This window comes from Charadrius vociferus, unplaced genomic scaffold (genome assembly GCF_000708025.1).
Source record: "Charadrius vociferus isolate BGI_N301 unplaced genomic scaffold, ASM70802v2 scaffold42, whole genome shotgun sequence".
In the NCBI taxonomy this organism is placed as follows: Eukaryota; Metazoa; Chordata; class Aves; order Charadriiformes; family Charadriidae; genus Charadrius; species Charadrius vociferus.
In genome coordinates, this window is record NW_009647469.1 from 2,206,041 (window position 1) to 2,226,944 (window position 20,904).

The following is a 20,904-nucleotide window of genomic DNA, read 5'->3' on the forward strand; positions in this document are numbered from 1 at the left end:
TCAAAGACAAAGTAACAATAACACATTGTCTAAATAATAGTTACAGGAGCAGAGAAAGGACAACCATTTCAGTGTGGCCTGCTGAGATTATGGCCTTTAAAAACATATTACATCCACATAAATTTTTTTTGGCTGCCTGAATCTAGGACCATCTGTTTGGATGGCTGGCTGCCCATTCAGAAGTTGGTGGAACCCTTGCCATTAAGCAGAGATGCCAGGTATCAATAGGATTGAGATAGGAAGGCCTGCAGAACACTGCAAAGGACATCTGTTCTCCAGGAAAAGAGGAGGGAAGTCCATCTTCTGTGACAGCCCCACTACACTGACACCACATGCCTTCTTGCACCTAATGACACCTGTTCATAGCTGCATGCCAAAATACTAAGAAAAAAAAAACAAAACATCCCTGAACAATGGAAAATGGGTAGTATGGACACTTAAAGGCCTGTGTGGCTGCCAGGAAAACAGGTTTCGCTGTGGTAGGCATTTGGGACACCAAGGCAGACCATATGGGAAATCCAAAAGAAAGTCCAGGCATTTTGTATACCAACAAGCCATTGGCAAACAATGTTTCTGGGAAACAAGCAAAATGACAAAAATAGTAAACAAGGAAGATCTAGGCACAACTTTTTTGTACTTATCATTAGAAGTAGACAACAAACTAAAGACATTAAACAATCACTAGAGGGATGTGTTATTCCTCTGCATGACTTATAAAGAAACAGTGCAACTTTTAACCCTCTCGGTTCGTGAAAATTTTGTATTACGTGTTATAAAATAAGTAAATACAAGGTAAACCTTCTGTTTTATCTTAACACCCTGTCAAAATATTGTTGAAGCTAAGTAAATCATAGACTCATAGAACCATTTAGGTTGAAAAAGACCCTTAAGATCATCAAGTCCAGCCATAAACCTAGCACTGCCAAGTCCACCACTAAGCACCACCGTCCCTAAGCACCATATCTACAAGTCTTTTAAATACCTCCAGGGATGGTGACTCAACCACTTCCCTGGGCAGCCCATTCCAATGCTTGACAACCCTTTCAGTGAAGAACTTTTTCCTAACATCCAATCTGAAACTCACCTGGCCCGACTTGAGGCCATTTCCTCTTGTCCTATCACTTGTTGCTTGGAAGAAGAGAATGACGCCCATGTCACTACAGCTTCCTTTCAGGTAGTTGTAGAGAGCGATAAGGTCTCACCTCAGCCTCCTTTTCTTCAGACTAAATGACCCCAGTTCCCTCAGCCACTCCTTGGAAGACTTCTGCTCAACACCCTTCACCAGCTTTGTTGCCCTTCTCTGGGCACACTCCAGCACCTCATTGTTTTTCTTGTAGTGAGGGGCCCAAAACTGAACACAGTATTCGAGGTGCAGCAGCAAGCGTGCCTTGTCCTGCTCTCCACATTATTTCCAATACAAACCAGGATGCTATTGGCCTTCCTGTACACCTGGCACACCGCTGGCTCATATTCAGACTGCTCTCAACCATCACCCCCAGGTCCTTTTCTGCCAGCCAAATTTCCAACCACTCTTCCCCAAGCCTGTAGCGCTGCCTGGGGTTGTTGTGACCCAAGAGCTGGACCCATCCCTTGGCCTTGTTGAACCTTGTACCATTGGCCTCAGCCCATCGATCCATCCTGTCCAGATCCCTCTGTAGGGCCATCTTACCCTCAAGCAGACCAACACGCCCATCCAAGTTGGTATTGTCTGCAAACTTACTGAGGGTGCACTCATTCCCCTCACCTGGATCATTGATCAAGATATTAAAGAGAACCAGCCCCAACACTGAGCCTCAGGGAACACCACTTGTGACCAGCTGCCAACTGGATTTAACTCCATTCACCACAACTCTTTGGGCCCGGCCTTCCAGCCAGTTTTTTACCCAGTGAGGAGTCCACCCAAGTATGTCCAAGCCACAATCAGTTCCACAGTTTCTCCGGAAGAATACTGTGGGAAACAGTGTCAAAGGCTTTATTAAAGTCCAGGTGGACCACGGCCTTTCCCTCATCCACTAAGCAGATCACCTTGCACAGAAGGAGATCAGGTTTGTCAAGCAGGACCTGCCTGTCATAAGTCCATGCTGACTGGGCCTGATCACCTGGTTGTCCTGTACATGCTGTGTTATGACACTCCAGGTGATCTGCTCCATATCTTTTGCTGGCACCAAGGTCAGACTGACAGGCCTGCAGTTCCCAAGACCCTCCTTCCTGCCCCAAATTAATCCTTCTTCAAGATGAGATGGCAGTATGACACTTACATAGAGACATTGAAATTGTTGTACATTCCTGTACATTGTAATTACGGTATCAGATTTTTACATACAGGAACAAATTTGAGTTTTATATCATTTCCAGCTTCAAAGAATATGTACGTTTAAATTTATTTGCAGTTTTGTCGGCAAGCCTGAAAATTCTCTTTTGGACAAAGTTGTGGGGCCTACATATTTACATATAAGAACTGCAATTCTAATTCATAAAAAAGATACTTTTAGTCTGCTGTCCCAAACTTACCAGTTGTCAATAAAAAATGCATTGCAGTAAGTATGAGAACTAATGCTTCTTTTACAAAGTGATGTGTGTATAGCAAAAATTCTCTTTGATTTACAGACATTTATGTCTATGTAGAGGCAGCTGAAAACTATTACTTATCTGATAGCTTAAGAATAGATTAAAAGATTTATTATACATTCAAGAAGAATATCCTTGGTTTGTGTTTTCACTTGAAAACCAAATACACATTCATTTGAAAAGCTAGGTACTAGTTAGTTAAAATGTGTTTTGCAGAATGAGTTCCTTTATGATCTTTTCCACTGAACAACGTAGCACTGTATGTTTAGGATGTACTTCTTAATCACTGGAAGAAATTAATACAAAGCCATTTGTTGGAGACAACAGCATCATTTATTTTTATGGGTCCAGGATTTAAATCTACATTTTATTGTAATGGATTACATGGAGCTCTGCTTTGGGATGGGTCAGGAGTCAGGAGTCAGTTGAGAGCTTATGGGTGAAAATTAGAGGGCAGACCTACATCGGCACTGTTGCAGTGGATATCTGCTACAGACCTCCTGATATGGAATAAGAAATAGAGGAGTCCTTCTTCAAACAACTGGAAGAAGCTGCACATTCTTTCTCCTCATGGTGAATTTAACCTCACTGGTATGTGCCAGAAGGATAATACAGAATGCCTCAAGAAATATAGGAGATTTCTTGAGTGCATTAATGACAATTTCTTGGCACAGGTAATTGAGGAGCCAACAAAGAAAGATGTTTTACTGAAGTTGATACTTCTGAACAAGAAAGTACTGATCGGGGATGTGAAAGTTGGAGACAGTGTTGGTTCCAGTGACTATGAGACGGTGAAGCTCAGGAAGAGAAGAACAGAGAAAAAAAGGATGACAAAAAACTGGATTTCAAGAGAGAAGACCTCAACCACTTCAGACATCTGTTTGGAAGAATCCTATTGGGTACAACCCTGGAGAGACGGTGGGTCCAGTAGAACTAGTTGGTATTAAAAGATAACCTCCACCAAGCTCAAGGAAGATGCATTCCAAGCAGAAGGGAATCAAACAAAAATGGCGGGGACCTGTATGGATAAGCATGGATCTCTTGTCTGAATTCAGAAGTAAAGGAAGTGTACAAGAGGTAGAAGCAGGGGAGCAGACCCAGGAAGAGCACAGAGTTTCTGCCCAGTCATGCAAGGATATGGGGTTAGAAAAACCAAGGTCAACCTGGAGATGAATCTGGCAAGGCTTGTGAAGGACAACAGGAAAGGTTTCTACAAGTGAAAAAAAAAGCAAATGGAAAACATGACCCCACTGCTGAATGAGGTAGGGGATCTGGCGACAAAGGACATAGAAAATGCTGAGGTCACTCATGACCTGAATGATGGGACAGAGTGCACCCTCAGAAAGTTTGCAGATGACAGAAAACTGGAAGTAGTGGCTGATGCACCAGATTCAGCCACATTCAGAGGGATGAAAAAAGGCTGGAGAAACGAGCAGAGAGGGACCTTACACAACTCAACAAAGGGAATGCCAGGTCCTGCATCTGGGGAGGAACAACCCCATGTACCTGTATATGGTGGGGACTGGCCAGCTGGAAAGCAGCTTTGCAGAAAAGGACCTTGTGATCCTGGTGGACAACAAGCTGACCATAAGCCAGCAATGTGCCCTTGTGTCAAGGAAGATCTACAGCCTGGGCTGTATTAGGAAGAGTGTTTCTAGCAGGTCAATGGAGGTGATCCTTCCCCTCTATTCAGCACTGATGAGGCCACACCTGGAGTACTGTGTCCAATTCTTGGCACCCCAGTACAAAGGAGACATAGACTTACTGAAGCAAGTCCAGCACAAGGACACAAAGATGATTAAGGGACTAAAGCATCTTTCATATGAGGAGAGGCTGAGAAAACTGGGATTCTTCAACCTGCAGAACAGAAGGCTCAGGAGGAATCTCATCAAGGACTGGAGCATCTCTTATGAGGAGAGGTAGAGAAAGCTGAGATTCTTCAGCCTGGTGAAGAGAAAACTCAGGGGTAGATATCATCAGTGTATATAAATATCTGAAGGGAGGGTGTAAAGACGGAGCCAGGCTATTCTCAGTGGTACCTAGTGAAAGGAAAAGAGGCAATGGACACAAATTCAAATACCAGCAATTCCACAAGAAAACACTTTTCTACTGTGAGGGTGGTCAAACTTTGGAAAAGGTTTCCTAGAGAGGTTATGGAGTCTCCACCCTTGGAGATACTCAAAAGCCAAGTGGACATGATCCTGGGCAACCTTCTCTACTTGACCATGCTTGAGCAGACGGGTAGATGATCTCAACAGACCCCTTCCAATCTAAAAAAATCCTGTGAATTTTGTGCTTCTGTGATTATCACATTTTGTGAATGGGATAAATGGTTAAGGGATGTGTTAGTCAAAAATAACCAATCATCAGAGTTTTATTCCATAATTTTATTTTTATGCATTGTCATTTTTTTTTAAATGGTTGATATAATTATTTCAAGGCTATCTAAAAGGTTCCACACTCTTAAGTTTGATTATTCTCGAGACATGTTCATAAATGGGACACTTAGGTCAAATATTAATTTTCCTTTATTACTATGAAGAAGAGAGATTTCCAACTAGTTGACTGAAGCATCTTAAAAGGGAATCTATTAAAAGACAGATAATATGCTTTTAAAGATTCCCAGATTGATTTTTCTTTGTGCTATTATTTCTGAATTATGACATATGGAAAAATTGTATGAACTCATTTTTATTTTGAACTCAAATTTTATTTCCTTCATTTGCGAACAACAAATAAAATGATTCTGTTTGGAATATAAAAAATGGAACTTTTCCAGTTTCCAATATAATAATATTTTGTACTATATAAACTGTTACCATGTATTGCAATGAAGTACTAATATTGACATTTAACTTTCTTTACAACATAAACTCAGCCATTTTTAAGGACATGGAAATGGTTTTCTAATAGAAGTGTGAAAGTTTCTGCAGAACTGCAGAAATGACTATTAGCTTAGTAGCGATCAAGTTGTCAAGCAGAGTTTAAATCTTGCATGTGTATGATTAGTATGCTCCAACGAGTCCTTCTGACTTCATCAGATTAGACAAACTTCCACATTCGTGCAAAACATGTCTGCTTGTTGTGTCACTGTCAGTAGGATTCGTGATACGTTTTTTGCCTAATTACTGTTTTTTTCTTCACATTATGTTCCAAACTGTAGGAGGTAGTTTCATGAACTGTAGATCTTTATTCATATTTATTGTGTGCAAATGAGTTCAAATAACAGTTGTTCATTCAGCTGTTCATATTGATAGCCTTTGTGGGATTACTGTTTTCGCTTGATTCTGATTTCTTATCCCAAAAGCAAATAACCTCTGAAAGATCCTTGTAGCAGATTCAAGATGACAGGCAATGTAGTAAAGACATTTTTAACAGGCTAAAAAACAGTTATTTCTCATTCCAGTGAATTTCTAGACAGAAATCGCATCTCTCAACGGAAGAGCTAAATTCGGTACATAGTGCATCTCTATTAAGTTTTTATATTCTATTCCACAAAGTTCATGTGAAAAGATAAGTTTTTAAACACTATTAACATCAGTCTTGTAAATAATGTGGAGTTTTTGCTGTTAATATTAATATTGCAATGTAAATACTAATGAATAATATTTCAAACATAAGCTCATTTTATTAAAAAGAAATGTTTCTATTTTGATATAATAAGCCTTTAAAATGACATTTTTCACTGCATGGTACATAATTTACTAGAACTGGTCAGAAAATATTGATTGTTTAGCATCTGGATTTTGTTCTGGAACACACAGTGACTAATTGCTCATTACAAAAATCTAAAAGGAACCATTTAATTAGCTAATTTTTCAAAGATGGTGTGTCTAAAGTGTCTGTTACATACTACATATGCAGACAGTGAGTACAGCAGTTGAAGACTAGTAGTTGAGTGTTAACTAGTAGGAATTTTTACAAATTTATAGATTAAACAGAACCCATATGTGATTTGATTTCCACCAGATGACTACACCTTCTTTCATTTCTGACTTCTTTGTGACTTTGGATTCAGAGAGGACCTGGAACACTGAAAATATTCTTTCTGTAAGTTATACTTCTGTGCAGTTAGATTTCTATCTTTAGAGAGTAGCAGGTTAGAAAACGGGACTTTGAAATGTGACCTCCATAGCTGATTCCTCACATATTCCTCCCTTGAAATTCTGTCTTATAGGAAAAGGAGTCAGATATCATCAGTAATTTAACTGACATCCTTCTGAATAACACCCATCAGTTTTTATCCTACCTGGACTTAAATATAGATAACTTCCTCAGCATATGCATTATTAGTATACATGTACGTGCTTAGCGTGCACACAGAGACTCTTTTTACATTATATTTTCATTATAATAAAAAGAAAAAACATAGAGGGTTTTTTTTTTACTGTGGGTTGTTTTTAAACTTGCTAATATATTTAAACAGGGACAAAATAGTAGCTACTCTTTTTTGTCAAATTTCTAATTAAACAATATTTTTTTTCCTTATGTTTTATGTCAGGCTCAGAATTATCACGAGAAAACATGCATTTTTAAAGTTATGAGTTTAAAGGTTTTTTTAACCTGGCATTAATTTTAATTACAATAGTAGATTTGAGGCTCGAGGTACTAATTCAATATAAAGAATTCTTAAAATAAAGTCTATTTTTAAAGTTGTCATTTTTAAAATGTACAATTTTATTATTACTTTTGCTCTGCCTCTGTATGTAATGTGAAAGTATGAATAATCTAGGGTCCACACCAGCATCAAAGCTTCTGAACTATATCAGCTACATTCCTGAAAATAATCTTTCTGTAACTGAAACCATGAACAGGGCAAAAATTAAGAACAATGTGGTCACAAGTCTGTAAACCACATAAAGAACTACTGTGCTATTAAGTTAAATTACCTAGGTTTCTGATTAATATTTTTTGGCCTTTTTAAGGTCAGTAAATAATGAACACATATAAGTCAGAACATAACAGAAGGTAAAAAATCTTTTGACTTAAAATTCAAGGGGGAGAGTAGATAATTTCTGTGGCTTTGGTGAAATTCGGTAATATTCAGCACTTAATAACAGTAAAACATTTCTTAGAAAACAATGATCCGTTGCTCCTAAGTATTCAAGAATAAATTAAACTTAATTTAAATATCTCTTTGTTCAAGTTACTTTCACATTTAAATAGCTCCTCAAACAGTCCTTGGAGAAAGATAAGTGTATTGAATCACCAGCCAAGGGAATACTCTTTTTTCCCTTTTGACTGTTTAGGAAATTTAGAATAGATTTTCTCCTAGTTCAAACATATCAGGTGCAAAACATTTGATAAAGAAATACAGATCACAGTGAGTTTCCATAATAATCAGAAATTACAATTTCTCTTTCCAGGATGCAAACTGGCTTTTGTTTCTTTGGGGGAAAGTGAGATGATTGTTTCCTCAGCAAAATAAGGTTAAAAGGTAATGTAATTAGTAGAATAAATAGATATTTTTATCACAAAATGACTAATGAATATCTAATTTACCCACACATTCTTAAAATCTCTGCTATAGTTTATTGCAGAAAAACAAACAAATGACTGGGGAAAGAAAAAATGGCTTGGCTATCAAATCTTTATCTCATCTGATAAGTACTTGTCAGAGTTATGAATGATGGAGAAGATAGTGTGGCAGGAAAAAACAGATAGATCCATCTGACAGAGAGTAGGAAAGCACAGAAATCAAAGTCTTCTAAAAACTGTTGCAAGAAATCTCCATTCCAAGAAAATCATTAACATAATGAAAAAAAGTAATGCCAATTAATAGAATAAATGTTTTCCTCATTATGTCCCCAAACATAGTGAGAAAATGCTAGATTGAGCCTTGGGGAACAAAATTTATTATAAGCATGAAAAATGTTACAGTTCTGATGCAGTTTTTAAATGACAGCATAATATGTTATGGATCATTTGATTTTTTGTATGAAAACGCTATTCAGCGCCCAAAAAGGCATATGCTGCTAACGGCATGTGTTGCATTCCTTTCCTTATGACAGCTGGCAACTAGCAAATGCCAGTCAAAACACAAAATGTCAAGCAGAAATTTTTCCCAATAAATGTATTGGTTTAGATAATAGCACATAAATAAACTTTACTAAAATATTTTCATTATTCTTGGATGCAGTGTGCAAATGAGCTACTATATTAACCCTTTAATAGTACCTAAAAATATGTAACTAAAAAGCTGGCAGATATACACCTTCCCTTGCATTAATTCCTATTCTTTGTATTAATATTGTTTTAAAATGAATGCACCTCAAACTTTCCTACCCACAATATTTAAGTTGACAGGAGAATGTATACCTTTCTTTGCATAATTAAAAAAATATTCTTATTTAATAAAAGATTATGTCTTGCATAGATTATTGCTACCAATATATGTTGGTTTCATTGAATGCAGTGAATGATGGGATATTTAACAGCATTTTGTACAAAAGTCACCATTTGTCTCCATCAGCACTGACAAACTACTCATTCCAATTTCCTTCCTACAAGGTAACTTCTCACTGTAATTTTTTTTTTTCCCCCTATAAATTTCCACATTATTTTTCACTGACGAACAGCATATCGGTAGGTTTTTTTTTTTCTGCTGCATTACATAGTTCCCTTGTTGGTTTTGTTTTGGTTTTGGTTTCGGGGTTGTTTTTTGGGGTTTTTTTTTGGTTTGGTTTTGGTTTTGTTTTCTTTTTTGTTTTTATTTTAAATTAAGATTCTTGATTTTTATAATTTATTAGGGCTAGAAGGAGACAGTAATATGTTTGATAAAAAAATGTTCACCTTTTTAGGAAAAACTTATCAAGTCACTTAATTAAAATTTCAAGTGATTTTCAAAATGGATGGAGACAAAGGCTGACTATTAAAAAGAGTAAATTATGTAGAATTCTACTGACTTAATTTGCATATTGTTCGTGTACATGTACACTTCACTTCAGGCATCCTGACTCATGCTGGTTAAAATTTTCAGTACCGACCACTGCTCGGAACTGAGAAACAGTTTCTGTGATTTTTTTTTATCTAGGTTGAATTGAAACTGATTAGCATGTTTTGAGAGTCTGTGAGAAATTTTTGTGTCAATCAAAGATGTCTAAACGAAATGATGCAAAAACTACAAGGATAGACTTAAATGAATGGTTGGGCTCCAAACCTCATCAGCAGAAATTTTTCCCAAGATGCACATAAAAATTAATAATTTCATTAATAATTGTATAGGATAAGAAATGACATTAATATATTTTTAAAAAATCATACATTCAAAAGAGTGGAAAAATATAGGAATACACAATCATCATCACATGGGGAAGCTAACCTTGAGCACAATGAGCAACTCTCATATGTGATTGTGGCGGATTAACCCTGGTAGGCAGCTAAGCCCCACACAGCCTCTCACTCACTCCTCCACAGCAGAATGGGGGAGAAAACTGGAAGGGCAAAAGGAGAAATAAACTTGTGGGTTAAGATAAAGACAGGTTATAAACTACGTACAGCTGCTTCTGCAAGCAAAACAAAATAAGAATTTCATTTATGGCTTCCTACTGCCAGGCGGATATTTAGCCACTTCTTGGAAAACAGGGCTTCACCGCATATAACAGTTACTTGAGAAGACAAACACCATAACCCCAAACATCCCATCTTCCTCCTCTTTTTCCCTAGGTTTTGCTGCTGAGCATGCTGTCATATGACATGGTTGGAGTCAGCTGTCCTGAGTGTGTCCCCTCCCAACTTCTTGTGCACCTTTGATACTGTGTAAGAACTGTTCAGCTATACATCCAAGGAGAAAAAAAGAAATTTCTAAGTTCTCTTTGAACCTCTGCTGGAGAAGTAATATCAACACCTAAAAGAGAAATCCCTGAACATTGACTACCAAGCCAATTTTAACTAAACTGTGACTTGAAGGGTTGAAATAGTTGCAGCTTAAAGGTCAGAATTTAGTTTCTAACTATATTCAAATTTAAAGAAGATTAATTTTGAGAAAAAAGGGGAATGGGAATACTCCAAAATACTAATGGGCAGAGATTTATGGAAGCAGTTCATAAGAGTAAAGGCACAGAGGAAATTCTACTGGCATGCAGCTGTCCAGTTGCCCAGGAGCCCTACATTATCAGATGATCCAAGCGAAAAATTGAATGTATTTAGTTGTGTTTAAAGACAGCTATTCATCTATATTTGAATAATATTAAGTCCTGCAGGTAGTAAAAAATAGATTAGTCTTTAATGACAGTTATTAACTGTGACACTCAGAAAGTTGTCTTCAAGTGTTTTAATGAATTTACAGAAATTATGCAGGCAGTGCAAAAAAGGCCCAGAAAGCTCTCATCCCTGCATCTGTAAAACCCTTAGGCAGTTACATTAATTTGATGCTCATAAATTAGTATTTAGAGAGCATGGGTCCCCAATCATGCACAAAAGCATCAAAATGTGAGGAAATAACAATCTAAAAAGAAAGACTGACCAGTATAAAACCTCTGGTTATGTATGTGAAAATGTCCCTGCTGATATATTGAAATAAAGCTATTAGCAGCTGTTTCATAAAAAGTTCACAATAAAAAAAAAAAAATCATTAGGTTATATTAAGACACAGAAACAAGGTGGCCTTTGAAACAGAGAAGACTCAGATCTGTCAGGTGATGTAAGTTAAATAAATGGCTTGTAAACTAATCTTTCTGTTGCCTAGTGTTTCCTTATGGAGTGGGTAGTTTCTTCTGGCTTGTTTACCATCAAGCAACTTTCAATCACTTTTGGGTTAGAAGTAACTTCACACAATTCTCACCAGGTCCCAGGAGAAATCTTTACAATATTGTAAAGAACAGAATAATGGAATACTATGTGCTCCATTCATGTCCCCTACATGGCTGCCTGTAACAATTTCAGTGAACTGTCAGTGTGAACTTACATCACCATGAGCTAAAATGACCACCATACTGCAAGAAAACATAGCCTGGTTACGTTGAAGCCTGCCCTTACTGTTTGCTGCATTCACGGTTGCCAAGTTCAGTCTTTCCATAGAAATGCACCAGTGGAGCATTTCGGTTTCTGCACATGTTGCAGTTTCACTGCCTGCTGTGTCTTTTATCTGCCTGCCCTCACTTCCCACACTCTGGAAGATTTCCCTAGCGGAACATGCTCAGTTATTTTCAGGGAAAATCTTTTCCTCCTGTGTTACGATTCGTATTATACAGTGCACAGCTGCTAAGACAAGACAAAGTCAGCCTTCGTTTCTTTTGTCCAGAAACCCTTTTAAATGAAGTATACAGTGTCTGTACAGTAAACGACTCACAAACAAAACAGATAACATCTGTCATAGCACACTGGAGCATGCTTAACACATATCAGCATCCCCAGTACAATATAAATCACAGCAGCCATAGCCATGCTCCTTCAGAAAATGCAGCTGAAGGAATGGCAAACATTCCTTTTGCATTGTATCTGATGATTAGCCTGCATACTTCAGTAGTGAGTAGGGAACTTATGTTCTAGTCCCCTGCAACCTAAGGTTAACAAGGGGGTTTGACTTACAGCACAATGATAACACTGTAAAGGTATCAGAACTGGATTCTAACAAAGCAAACATTATAGAAGAGATTATGTCTTATTTGAACTGATGAGTCAATTTTGGAACATTAAGGGATCAAGTCCCTAAAATGAGCACATGACATGATACAGAAAACTCAGGAAAAGAATACAGAAGCTGACCTGTGATGAAGCACTTAAAATTTTCCAAGCAGAGGTCATCAGGTCCAGACAGAATCTGATGGAAAAGAAAAAATAGTCTGACACAGAGAACAGGACTGAGAATAGAAAGCTGAGGGATAAAGGCAAGTGAAGTAAAAATCATTCAGATGAGATATGAAAAGGTTCACACATTATTTTAGCTAGTAGATTATATGTGATATATAGAAAAACATGTGAGAATGTAATTAATTAAATAATATTGTAAGAAGCTCCGAAAAGCAATAGAATGTGACAGTGTTCTTTCTAGTCATTTTATAAATGACAGTCTCTGATTGCTGAGTTAAACGTGGTTGGTGCTTAGATGGCTTCCACATGATAAGTACCTTTAATCTCATATGCTTTCAGCACACAGTCTGGCAGTGCAGGGAGCTAGTCTGTAGCCATCTCCTCCCTTTGTCCCGAATGGATTACTGCTCAAGGGATGCTGTTTAAAATGGCTTGTTATTATGGTATTTCAGTCTTGTTTACTTAAAGCTAGGACATCAAAAGCTTTGGCACTAAACCAAGTGTGATCAGAAGTATCCTCAAAGTGTCTGTATGGGCAAATGTGCTGTGTTTTTTCTATGCCCTATTTCACCATTTAAGAATTATTTGGACATTTATCTATCACTTATGTTGACCACGTACCCTGCCCATCACAGCTAGGCATTCATTATTAATGTCTTGATAGACATGCAGTCAACATCTTAAGAACTGGTCAGCTTGCCACTTCATCTCACACAGAGAAGAGCACAGCAGAATGCATATAAAGTTCATAAAGGTGGATTATTTGTTGAAGAAATAGACAATGCTGTAACACGAGATGAATAGTACCTTCATAAAAGCAAATGGAGCAAAAGCAATTACTTTTAACCTGGACTCCTGTGCACAAACCAATGTATTGCCAGAAATACTGAAAAGCCACAGATTAGAGAAGGTAAATGGGCAAATCTTGGGGATTATAGTGATTAGCTTTTCTTCTTGCTAAAGGAATATACAGAATTGATGGGCTGAGAACGTGATTTTTCTAGGTTCTTGAGAAAAGAATCTGAGAGTATTAACATGCAAAATTGCACAATGGATAAGAGGACAGGTTTAAGAAAGTGGAATTGAAGAGCCCAATCCTTAGACTGTAGAGGCAACACAAAAGCAATTTATGCCTAATGCCTTCAAGCACAGAATTCTTGTTAAGAAATGACCAAACCTTTGGACCAATAGCATGGTCTCTCAGAAAAACCTAATGTGTGTGTGTGTGTTTATATAAATATAGAAGAGAAGGCTGAGGGGAGACCTTATTATTGCTTACAAATATCTAAAGGGTGGGTTGAAGGAGGATGGAGCCAGACTCTTCTCGGTGGTTCCCAGTGACAGGACGAGGGCAACGGGCACAAGTTCGAACGTAGGAAGTTATTTTCCAATACACGGAAAAACTTCTTTACGGTTCGGGTGACAGAGCACTGGCACAGGCTGCCCAGGGAGGTTGTGGAGTCCCCTTCTCTGGAGATTTTCAAAACCTGCCTGGATGCAGTCCTGAGTAATGTGCTCTAGGCAGTTCTGCTTTAGCAGGGGAGTTGGACTAGATGATCTCTAGAGGTCCCTTCCAACTCTGAAGATTCTGTGATTCTGTGATAGAAAAAAAAATAAATAAAAGTGCTACTGTTTTATGAAACTGACCACAAACATCTCTCATCAAAGGGGCAGGTAGAAGACATAATTCCCTTCCTGAAAATAGCTTTACTGTTTTTAGCTAGTGGTTTGATCATTTGAAATTATATATTCTGTGTATTGTGGTAAAGTGGTTTAATGTCCTGTTTTGAAATGAAAATGTGGAGAAATGCTTATTTTTATAGCTCCTGTATATAGCAGAAGCCACTATTATGAAGATATGAACTGAGGCAATTCTCTGACCAGCTCCTTATTCTAGAATAATTAGTGAAGCACTTGTTTTGCACCATTTAAAATAAGTAGTGGCATTTGCATTAGTTTAAACTGCAGAAGGCAGAATCAAACTTACTCAACATATTTAAAGCATGCTGTATTCCTTCCAAATCATAGTTTTATTTGCTATGTTCTTCTCATTTTCAGTGCCTACTTGCTTCACTTTCTTTTTCATAAGCATTTATTATTTAAAAATTTAGGTAAAAAACGGATGCAAGTCTGTCTTTTTTCTTTTTTTTTACTTACCTGATCTGAATTAATATTTATTTTAATGAGAAAGACAAAGTCTATTGTGTCTAGACAGAAGTTGCAAAATATTTCCTCCAAATGCATGCAATAAATGTATTCCTGTCCCGACACAAGCCTTTCCTCCATTGTTCATCCCAAGTTAGGCTCAATGGTACCTCTTAAATATACATCATTATAACTAGCAGTCATTTTTTTAGTCTTAAATTTACCTGCATCTTGTATTGGAATTACTGTTATTCCACTACTTTATTACACTGCATACAATTTAACAAGACATGCTATATCATCAAGGCAGAATTATATAAAATTGTATTCATATTAAATTAATGATTTTTAATAATTAAAACCTGTTGCTTCAGATATATTACTGTTTTCCTGGGTGTAAGATGCCTTTGAAAATTATTTTGGAGAGCTGTATTTCCTCCTTCAAAACCCAGATATGATAAATAGCTTTTTAAAAATATGGATTAAAATGAAGTAGAACTTCATTTGAAAGATGCGGTCCTGTATGGGAAAGGGAAAACAATGTTTTTGCATTAGGATTCTTTTACCAGATGGTTTCTGCATGACTAGAAAAACAAGGTATTGTTGAAGCTGCAGTTCAGGGAGGCGTGGGTTCATGGAACGTTTTTCAGTTTCTGAATCCCATCCAGCTACCATGTTAGGAGCTCCATCTAAAATTTATAGACATTCTTGGGGACAGTAAAGGTCAATGGGCACTTAAATTTTTCACTAGTCATCCTTTACTTGTAGATACCGTCAGGTAGAGGCAAGGACTGTCTCCTCCTCGAGGAATGACAAGCCATCATCAAAAGTCAGAGGAAGGCAGGCTGGGGCAGCAGCCTCACCTGCAAGGAGCCAGGATGCTGACCCAGCAAGTCAGGGTCAGGACTGGGTCTGGAAAAAAGTAACCAAGGCCAGCTGCAGTCCAGCGGCCATCTAGCAAGTCTTTAGTTATGAGCAAGTTCAAGGTCAAACCAGAAGTCACATCAGATCAGGACCAGTGACATATGAGACCAGATGCAGACACAGCTGTAGTGGTAGTGATAAGAAACCATGAAGGTGAGATGAAACATGTCAATGGGTCATATGAAAGGCTTGGATTTCAAGAATTGTCCTTCTTGTAGAAGTTACTTAATATTTTAACTGATAACGTAAAAAGAGCGCATAAAAGTTGAACACACTGATGACAGAAATTAAAAATTTTATTAAAGCAGAAAGGATTATTAGTGTACTACTTTAAGACCTGAATGACCACAAAGATGAAGTAGTAGAAGCAGCAGTAACTTTGTGTCCTGGTTCCGGCAGGGATGGGGTTAATCTCCCCAGGAGCCGGCAGGGGACAGGTATTCCATACCACGTGACCCATGCCCGGGCTATAAGAGGCGCTGCCGGGGCGAGGAGAGGAGTCGCCACTCGGGGGTGGGCTGCAGCGGTGCGGGTCCGGTCGGTGTGCTTCGCGGCGGTACTGTAATCGCGTTTTTGTCTTTTCCTTTTGCTGTTCTGTTAAATTGCACTCTTTTAACCCACGAGTTTGGCCCTGTCATTTTCTTTTTCCACGACTGTGGGAGTTGTGCGAGCGGCTGTGTGGTTCTTTGTTGCTGGCTGAGGCCAAACCACGACACTTTGACACTGGCAAGCTAAAGAAACTGAGGGAAAGGCAACAATAAAGTAGCAAAATAAATTCTATTTACATGTTTGAAAACTAATTAGGGCAAGAGGAAGGGATGAGAGGAGAACCATTTGTTTTGAAGGATAATGTGGGTACAAAAGGAAATGAGTGAAATGAGCTGCAGTGAAATTTACCCTGGAAAGGAAAAGTTGTGTTTCTAAATGTCAGAGGAAGAAGGTCCAATAACAGTAGCAGATGAAGAAAGATTAATTATTTTTTAAAGTAGATTTTGAACACTGACATTGGATAATCTGCAAGACCAGGGCCTGACAAAGTCATTTTTATTCCTATGCTACTATATTAATTTTATTTATGTATAAATAAGTAATACATAAGCTGCAGATGCATATATATTAGAACTTTCGTCTGTAGCTCATATCATATATCTTGTAGACGACAAATTGTCATTTAACTGCTTATCATACTTTAATTATTTTATATCTCTTCTTATGTATCTTAGAAATCTGAGTGTTTTCATAGCTTGCAAACTGAGTACTTGCGTTTTTCATATGCAAGTTAAAACTTTTTTATTGACTTAAATGAGGTTTGGATCTTATGTTAATGTTGATTTGTGTCATTCATAATTGAATGACTTATGCAATGGGTTACTATGAGTACAGATATCCAGTTGTACCTGTGCAGACACTGAATTCTAAATGTGCCATTCATAGTATGAAGTAGTGTTTTTGATGAATTCTACAATGCAAACAATTCTTGACTATCGTTTCATCAGTCCAAAGAAAAGAAAAAGTACTTTTTGTGATTTTTATCTAGCCACACTTTTTATATTTCCAGAGAGCCCTATGATGATTTATTATTTTTTTTACACTAAAGCCAAATTGGTCTTAGCTTCCCCACAGAAATGAAATAACAGCATTAAATCAATTCTGGCCCTTAGCCAGGGCAGACTATTGGAATCTTCTGCTATTAATTCATAAGCCTGAGTGACTCCAAAACCTGTTTTTCCATTTTAATTGAAATTAATTGTGCAAAAGGTGTACCAATTTTCAGAAACAAAAACACCCTTTGGAACAGAAAAAAAATTCATTCAGTATGTCTTGAATCCTATTCAGTTGTGCGTGGTCACGTAGCGTGTCTCTTTTTTTCTTCTGTAAATGGTTATTCTGTAAGACATGGAGGAAAAGGAAAACGGTTTAAGGATCTTTGTCATTTCTCTTGTGCATCAATATTGTTCTGTCTCTTGTATTATTTATCCACCCCTTAATTGGTTTCAGGTCCCTAGGCATCAAGGTCCTGTGATAAACTACGTAAAATGTCTGGCATATATCTTTCCTCCCCACCACCCTCTTCCTGCTTATTAGTAGTTTTGAAGATTTATAGGTAGCATATCTGCCAGAATGCAGTCAATGTTCGAGTTCTTGCATTAGTCAAAATTTGCATTTTTTCCACTGTGAGGTTGATACTATACGACTGCATGACTTTAAAGACACTAAAATAAGGTAATTACTTATACAAATGAAGTGAGGTAGTGTAATGCTTCTGCAAGCTATTTTAACAGCTGGAAACTTCATTTTTGAGCCACTGTTACTAAAGAGACAAACATCTTATTTACTATTACTTTTTTTCACCTGAAAAAAGCTTAGGTCTTTCTGCATTTCCTTGACATCCCCCAAAGTTTTCTAAATAAAAATATTTCATTGTATTGCCTGACTTTTAGGTATTCCAATAGCCAAAATATGAAAAGGAAAAAAAAAAAGAAGAAAGGCTTGTATTACTTTACACTATGCTCAAGCATAGATTACTCTGTAGTAGTATATCCTGTTGAATTACATCATGTTATCTTTTTTTCACTTAGTTTGCCCCATCTGTAGCTTCTCTAATGTTGGCATTTTTTACTGGTATACATAGTAGTTCTTAAAATTATGTGCCAAATTCCTAGTTGAATATGTAGATGAGCTGTATGTCTGCCATAGAATTTTCCTCTAGGGCACCTTTGAATAAAACAAGCCAGAAATATCTTGTTTGATTTGGCTAGGAACAAATTGAACAAAAAGGAAGAGTTAAAATGTACATTTCCACTGACAATAGAAAGAAAATGAGAGCTGTGCAGCCCAATGCTTATGTTTGGGTATATATATTGGGAATATATCTTTAAAACACTGTGAAAGATCTGTTTTAGTTACTTTACAATGCAGGGTTTATTTTGATATAAGGCATGTAATGCTTACCATGATACATGCCATTCTTACTGTAACAATGTTTAATTTAGTTGGAGGTTGTAATCAGGTTTTGGTAAGTTATGATATCTTCTTCTAATACTTTTTCTCTAGGGTTATGGTGTTTTGACAGAGTAATATTTGCCAATTCTTGACAAAACAAGTCATTAGAAATATTGAATTTGTGCCTCTTGTGTATCAAATTCCCAACTATGTAAAACTAAACCAAGAAACGCACTTATTTAATATTATTATTGAGCATACTGCCAACACAGAAGCTCTAATACCCAATAGTGTTTTCTGTATTTATTCTCCTTAAGTAAACCAGCTCTCACTTATTAAACTGGACAGCTAGTTGCTCCCTCCATTTGTCCAGGACTGCCTAGAGGCCAGCATAGAAAAGGTACACGGGAACAGCAGTAAGAGTCTGGTGAGATGCTAGAAGAGTAAGAATCCAGCACACTGGGAAAAAGGAGGTAAAAGAATTAATTTTGAAAAATAGACTTTTTTCAAAAGATAAGAAAATAAAGAATCTGTACAGCAAGAGAATGAAGTCATCCTCTAAGGACAAAGTGCTATACCGTGACAGAGACAGTATAACAAAGTCCAGTACAAAGTAAATCACTTGGATATTTTTCATAGGCTTTTTCTGCATCAAGTACTACTCAGTCTTTCAGCACAAACCAGACAAACAGTCTGCATGACAAACAGCAACAGATGTAACTGTAAATTTTCCAAGCTCTTGATGATGGGGACAGAGAAAGCTCCAGTAGTTTTTCCCCCGAAAAGTTTTTGTTGAACCTTGTATATGAACATTGTTTATCTTCACGAAGAGCAGTCGGGTGAAGCAGGTTGTGTAGGGACATATATCCTCTGAGGAGCCCTGGCTGGCAAAGAATATGTGAGGGAAGGTTGTAGACTAATTAACCTGTACTCCTCATTGTACACAGGAAGAAAATAATATTCATACAGAAGAGCTTAAAAAGATAAAACAACTGGAAAAAGAATGTTGTAATCAAATGACAAGATCGGCTGTTAACTTGTCAATGTACCACAGAGCATTCAGACAGATCTAAAAAAGCTTTTTTTATGCAGATATTAGTTCCTTCAGCCCACACTCCTGCTTGACCTGAGCTCCCAGCAGAACAGAGTAACTGCTATGTTATCACAATACAGAGTGCAAGCTAATGCACTTGTCTCTCATCAGGGATTACTAGATCATGTATGATAACATGCTGAGGAGAGCTACATAGTTCTCCATCCAGAAAGAGCCAGGCAGAACAAGGTTTTATTTGCCTTTCAGAAAACCATTTGAACATACCCTTAACAGATTTTAAAAAATTTTTAAAAAACATTGATAAATCCCAACAATTTCTGAAGGGATCTGAGCTCTGTTTGAAATTTCCGGGTTAAGTGATCCATACAAATTCTTTTTCACCACGGTGACCTACTGCTAAGTTTTGGCAGTTACAGGTCACTGCTTTCATATAAGGTCCAAGTCTGATATCAAATATATCAGTTCATTGGCTTTAAAAGGAGCCACTATTAATAAAATAGTACTTTAAGATTTAGTAGGAGTCTTTAGGACTTCCTGATAGAGCTTTAAAACCATATCCTGCTCTGTTTCTAATCATTAGTATTAGTACCACATTCCTTATCTTCTTAACATTTCAGAATATAGTTAAAAATTTCTGATTATTTTTTGTGGATATCCATCAGGTTTTTTTAGGGTTAGGAATGCTGGGTTATAGGTTTCAATGATGGTTAATTGGAGTGTTCTTATTTCTTCCTTAATATTGTCAGCAGGGTGTAACAGGGCAGTGGCTTTTTGATCCATTATTATTAAATAGGATACGAACATTTAAAAATTTTTATTATTTAATTAAATAATGAAAGTAAAAACTGAGAGTAGAAGTTTTATATTTTGCAGAGAGAGAAGGTAAGTGAATAGATTCAGTAACAGACAACAAAGAGAAAAACATTGCAGGGTGATTTCGCTAGTTCAAACAAGATTACATCTTGTCATCACTTAATCAAAATTTATCAGATGGAAAATAAGACAGAATCAAAAGTTTAGGCAGGTTCCTAAAAATTTCTGAACGTAGATGAAAGGAAATTTTTCAATCACTATAAGGGATTTGCTTGAATCGTCCTGGCCCCTTCCCTGTTTCCATTCAAGAGCTGAACTACCATTGAAAAAACTAATTCCCTTATACAGAAGACAATAAGGAAGGATAGTATTTGTTTTATGCAATCTTCCTATGCATATCCATGTACATAACATGCACAGCTGAGCTGGATCACTCCCATCCTACCTTCATTCAACAATCTAATGATCTGATTCTCATCTGAAGCCATAAAAATAAAAATCCATGGACTAATGAACAGAGATCTGTGAGATGTCTGTGGCTGGCACACGTCCCCCAAATAGCTTTATGTGCTCAATCTCCAGTGACCTGAGGAATGCTCCTTGCGTGCACAGATCACCTCCTGCACAGGAAACTGCATTAATATGCAGAAACTGTGCCAGGGGGATGGCCCTTCTCCTTTATTAATTTAAACATTTTAATATTCTCT